Source organism: Oxyura jamaicensis, chromosome 25 (assembly GCF_011077185.1).
Source record: "Oxyura jamaicensis isolate SHBP4307 breed ruddy duck chromosome 25, BPBGC_Ojam_1.0, whole genome shotgun sequence".
NCBI lineage: Eukaryota > Metazoa > Chordata > Aves > Anseriformes > Anatidae > Oxyura > Oxyura jamaicensis.
The window spans coordinates 2,639,591-2,645,590 of record NC_048917.1 but is presented as its reverse complement, the minus strand read 5'-3'; the positions used below and the strand labels follow the sequence as shown (position 1 = coordinate 2,645,590).

At 45.5% G+C, this 6,000-nt stretch overlaps 1 protein-coding gene across 3 annotated transcripts in view; it reads left to right on the top strand.

Annotated features, from left to right (window-relative positions):
* Nucleotides 1–6,000, top strand: part of ASH1L (ASH1 like histone lysine methyltransferase) — a 59,433-nt gene that overhangs the window by 5,243 nt on the left and 48,190 nt on the right. The gene's annotated exons all lie outside the window — the stretch shown is intronic.

The following is a 6,000-nucleotide window of genomic DNA, read 5'->3' as shown; positions in this document are numbered from 1 at the left end:
CCGGGAGGCGGCGGGGGAGGCTCCCCGGTGACAGGAGCGGGGCCCGGCCGGGGCCCGGCGCCCGCAGTGCGCCCGGAGCCCCGCGGGGGGTGGGGGAGGCCGCTAGCCGTGCCCCCGCGTGGGGCCGGGCCGGGCGGGGGCGCGGTGCCTCCTGACAGCTGGGCCCGGGGAGCCGCAGTCGGCTCCCGGGGAGTCCCCTCGGCAGCTGGGCCCCGCTCGGCCCTCGCCGAGTTGGCTTTGGCGAAGTAGGCGGCTTTCCGCTCGTCGGGATGCCGGCTGATTCGGGTGGACTGCTCTGCTTGCTGGCCTCCCTCCTCCCCAGATCATACTCACAAAATTTCACTTCCGTTGCAGTCTTAATCCTGTTTAGTTTCATGGCCGGTAATCTGGGATTTGGTGGGTCCTTAGCTTGACGTGTTTGTCAGACCAGAAGCCAAAGCATGTTGTTGTCCTTTTCTTTGTATTAGATGATCCCCGGACTTTGTAGCTTCTGCTTTTCACCCTTGGTTTTGTGGTTCCTTCACCCTGTTAATTACTTAGCAGAGAACTAGAAACAACTTAGAATGCGGGTTCCATGCGATGGCCTCGGGACATAGATTCACGCTCTTGGTAGTTGTGTGTTATCAGGAGCAAGTCAGAGAAACAGTGGGATCCCAGGCAGTGGGATCTTGCACTAGCTTTCCAGTCTTGTCAGAAGAGTTAGGGGGAGCTGACCCTGCTGTGTGTGCGGTTAAATGAATTTTTTGGACTTTATTGTCATACATTTACATATACTTAGTTTTCATTCTCAAGAACAACATGTCTTTTTGCATCTCGTGTTATTTGTTTAGGTTGTCTTCCTTGTGGTACTGTAGATTGCACCTGCAAAAGCAATGCTTTCTGTGAATGTGGGAGCCTGAAGATTTTGGGGGTTAATCCTGAAAGCTTTGTGTTTCAAATGGTCATCCATGAGGACCTGGAGACCATCCCTGGTGTTTCCGTCTGTGTGAATGGAGTCGTTCTAGCAGCTGGTTGAACATATGGGTAGAGATGGGCTCTAAAGTCATCATCTGTTTGCCTACTTGAGTTCTTAAGAAGCATTCTTACTCAAAAATGAAAGCTTCAGTACCTTTTCCTAAACTCTAGAAGTAAAGGCAGACTGGCAGGGAGGGCTCTCGTGCATCTTACTTTCAAAAAACACAATGATCCCAACTTTTTGGACTCCAGTTACATTTGATTGCTACAAGCAATCAACAGTCATCTGAAAAACAGTTAATATTTAAGTCCTAATGAACAGCAAAATAATTTAAGTCATAGTTTACAAAAAGAATAAACTTGTTTTCAGTTGTTTTCAGAAGTTTAAACTGTCCTTGAGGATACCAAGAGCAGTTTCAACACTTGATGCAAGATACAGGCTTATTGATACAACCTGTAATGCTGATGTCAGAAGAGAAAAATGGCGATAGCATGTACAGTTAAATGGTGGTTATTTTGAAATAGGTGTTGTTGTCATATGGATTGTTGACTTATTAAATTGCTGTGCTGCCAGTGGCAAGAAGTGGGCTTCTGCCATTGTGGACACATCTCTTCCACTTCAGTGAGATCCTGTGTTCATTTCACAGCTTAAAAAAAATAATAATAAATCCAATACGCAGATCTGCTATGGTTCTGTGAAAACAAAATCTTCATTTGTTTCTAATTTTCTGTATCACAGCCTTACCTGTTGGGCAGCATGGTTCACGTGGTTTGTGTGAGCATTCTAGCACTGGCTTTTTGGCATAACCAAAGGCAGTATGTCTTGGGTTTAAGGCAAAATACTGGCTGACTATGTCCTTTACATTATTTTTTACTACGTGAGTATAAATGACAAGTTGGAGTTCAGAAAAAAACATTGAAAGGCATTAGACCCAGAGATGTACCTCTCAGGAATCTCCTGAATCACAAATTTAGGGGCTAGGAGAATATTGTAGGAGGATTATCACAGCATACTTTGTTCGTTTGTTTGTTTTTCATACTTTTTCGAGGCAATCAGTATTGGCCAATGTTGGGACAAACAGTACAAGGCAAAATGTAGGCAGTGCTTAGCAATTACAAATTAATTTGCATATCAGTAGTAAAACAACAAAATTATCAGGCAGGTCAAAATTCAGTGTTGTGTTTCCGAACTCTTCAGTTAAGATATCAAAAGAAATCCTGTATCTCCTACAGAGCTGTTCTCCCACTAGAACATCCATGTGAAGTACCCTCATGTCAGCACTCTGTTTCTTCCTACAAAATGCACGTCCCGCCACTGGGAGTTGGGTAGGCTGGGTCTTGATCATTGTTTGGGCCATGGAGAGATGTGATCCTGGAGAGTTCATGATCTAGCAAACTTGGCATTAGCCTCTGATCCCATGGAAGGAAGTGGTTGGCAAATGCGGATTAGGTCTTGGAGTAGAGTGGGACGTGGCCGTTTGTTTCATCATGCTGAGGCTTTACATCAGAAACATGGGTATTGCTGTGGAGAGACCTGCAGAACATGAGCAGTGGGAAGGGAATGGTTGAGCAGAGCTCTTGGCCTGGTGCAGAATGCCGTGCTGCGTGGTGGTGGTAGTATTTGTAGTCCTTGAAGTTAAGAAGCGGTGTGGTTAAATGACAGCATACAAGTTTAACAGATACTTAATTGTGGGCATGGGCAGTCAGGCTCCACTGCTTTAATTCCACGTGAATCTTCTTGGGCACACCAGATGGGATATGCTACTTTTCTTGGAAAGCTCCTGATAGTGCAGGACGTGCAGAGATGTCTTCCAGGGGTTGACATCATCGGAGCAGGTACTTTGTAAGTCGATAGTCCGTTTTTCTGACCTGAAGAAGCCTTCAGCATAATAAAAAACAGTCTTTGCACATAAATGGATCAAATGTGGAAAGGGAAGACACAGATCTGTACGTTATATCACACTTTTGTCTCAAAAGTACCAATTCATCAGAGTTTTTGGGGTAAATTCATTGCAAGCTTTTATAGCCGCCTCGGAACTGTCACAGAACCACAGAGTGGTTGAGGTTGGAAGGGGCCTCCAGAGCTGGTCCTTGTTGAACCTCCCGAGGTTCCTCTCTGCCATGTCTCCAACTGTGGCTTGTCGCCATTTCGCTGCTTGGTTCCGTGACATCCACAGGAAGATTTTAAGGCACGCCCTGCAAGAAGATCCTATAGGCTGGTAAAAGTAAAACAGGCAGCCCGGGCATGAAGAGTACTGCAGAAACTGTTGTTAGGAAAAAAAAAAAAATTTTTTGTAAAAAAAAAAAAAAAAAAAAAAAAAAAAAAAAACATGCAATGGCTATCACTAGCGAAACAGAAAGCACTAAGGCAGGGGGACAACTCAAGACCCACGGTCCAGCTGTGCACACCTTGAAGACAATAACAGGAAACTTGTACTTGAGGTAGGGAAGAAAAAACATTATTGGGATTCGAAGAGATGAGATCCGCTCATCGTGGTTACGAAAATGATCAAATTGGCAGACATGTTTGCTATGAATTAGCGTAGGGTAGTTGGAGAGTCTAAGAGAAGATTACAGTGATCAAGGCAACACGATGATTAGGTCCGGGATTAGTATTTTTGTTGCCCATTTAGAGAGGAATTAATGGATAAATAAAATGGCCTGCCACATGTTTATGAGAGTCATAAATTTTGTGACTTTGTGTCTTGGGTAGTTACTGATCCGGCATTGCCACGCGCTGAGGTTTTAGCCCCATTCTCCCTTCAGGCTTTGATTCTGAACGTTGTCTCGGTCTTGCAGTTTGCAGCATGAGTGTCAGCCTCTTCTCCTCAGAGCCTCACTATTAAGTGAAAACGGAGCCAAATGCAGCAATGCTGTATGGTGGTGTTTCAGTTTAATTTGGTTTCAGATTCTAAGCTAATTAATTATAATTGTAAGAAAATGACTGAAGGTTTGTGGCTGTTGTGGACAGTAGTTACCGGACTGGAGAAGGAAACATTTATGTGAACATAGATCATAGATGTGAGACTTGCATTGGCTGGTGGATTCCCTCCTTTTCTTTAATATGAATAATAAAAATTCATATCCTGGCTTAGAATTACCACACTGTTGGCCAGTTTTCCTTTGTTCATCAACATGTAGGAGAAAATCCCATTTCCGTTGATCTGAAGTAGCCTAATGGCCTGAATGTTGGGCCTTGGCCTGGGAGCTGTCCCCAGCTTGCTTTCTAGTGCTGCTCTGTTGATTTTTTATTTTTATTTCTGGTTGTAAAATTGAGATTTTATCTAATTACCTCTGGTCTTCTGAGCAACTATACCATTTTGTTATTTTCCTTAGTTGAAAAGTCATAGCTGCAAACAGAAATCCCTTTTAATAACAAGGAAATAAGTCATTTTTCTCTGAGAGTGTAGCTGGTGAAGCCCAGCTTCGTGGCAATTTCCATTTTGTGTCCTCCCCAGTGTTTGTTCTGCCCCCTGTAATTCTGGCGTCTGACTTCCAGCCTATGCCTGCCGCAGCCGCCGTTGTCCTCCTCGGGGCCACCTTTCACACCCCTTCTCCTGTCCCCTCTATACGTCAGTGCTCGGTGAGCCACCTCCCAGTGTCACCTCCTCACTCCGACAGGAGGCCCGTGGGCCGTATGTCCGGTGGCTCTGGACCCCACTGGTTGTGTGCCGGTGGGCTGAGCCCCCAGGAGGCTGTGTCCAAGGGGTCTGCTGAGCTCACTGTGACTGTTGAAACTCATTTTGGAGCTCATTAAAACCATGGAAATCTTCTCGTGGCATTGTTACAGTTCAGCCTTAATCACGTAGAAAATAACGAACAGATTGTTCTGCTCATTTCATCGTTTCGTTGCCCATGGCAGGGGGGTTGGAACCAGATGATCTTGAAGGTCCCTTCTAACCCAAACCATCCCACGATTCCACGATCGTGCTGGTTTACCTTAATCCTATAGAAAATAAGAACAGAAGATCATGCTGCTTTAATTCCTGTGATGCTCTTTTCAGTACGTTGATGTTTTTTTCAGGCTTGCTCCCTATATATTTGCATCTTCAAAAATGATTAAGGTATTTAAAGACGATCTGCTTTCAACGCTCCAAAAGTAAAGAAGGCTGCCTGCTGGCTTGGTTCACTTTCAGCCTCTGGAGTCTCTGAAGGGAGAGCCTTTCCTTGAGGGCTCCTAAGGCTGAGGAGGTTGATCTAGGGTACTGCATGTTATATCCACGGGATGGGCGAGCAGGTGGATGGCGTATTGCCAGAGCAGCAGCAGAACATCCACGCACTCTCTCGGCGTGCCGCGAGGCCATGTACACCCTTGTGCTGTCATTGCATTGCCCCAGGGGCTGCGCTCCTCCTGCCCTCGTGCTCATCCAAGCTCCCACTCTACGACCGGCACTCGTGTCCCTTTTGTTACACCATACCCAAATGTCAGGTCAGGGTGCAACGTATGCTTTTAGCTTGGCCCATGCACAAAGACCTGCAATTTGTCCCAGCCAGTAGTCATTGATGCTCCGTGTTTGTGTCCTCTGCGGATGCTTTCTGCGATGCTTTTTTTTTTTTTCGTGGATAAAAATGTAACAGGGTGCACGGATTTGGTTTGTTCTTTGGCAGTGGGGGAAATAGCAGCTTCTGGCTCTGTGGTGGTCTGTGTGCAAGCACAGGAGGTGGTGCTGGCACACTGCTCGAGCAGCCTGCTAGCCAGGGACCAGGAAGCCTTGCAGTAGCAAGGTGATTAAAGTAAACTTTTGCTTTAGTTCTTAGAGAATTTGTGATGAAAAAGTTCCCTGAAATGCATTATTTGTCATAATTTGTCTTACGACAAACAGGTTAATTATACATACATAATAGTGTACCAATGATAGGTAGAAGGATGGACTTCCCTGTTTCAGTACACCTGGAAGTACAAATTAGTGTGATATAATTTTTTTTCCTCTTCTACCTTTTCCCCATTGTTCTGGGATTGTGAAAAGTCCTTAACTGATACGCAGATGTTGCAGCGTCTTTGAGAACCAGCGTGTACTTGGGTTAAGCCTAACTTTCCTGGTGGCT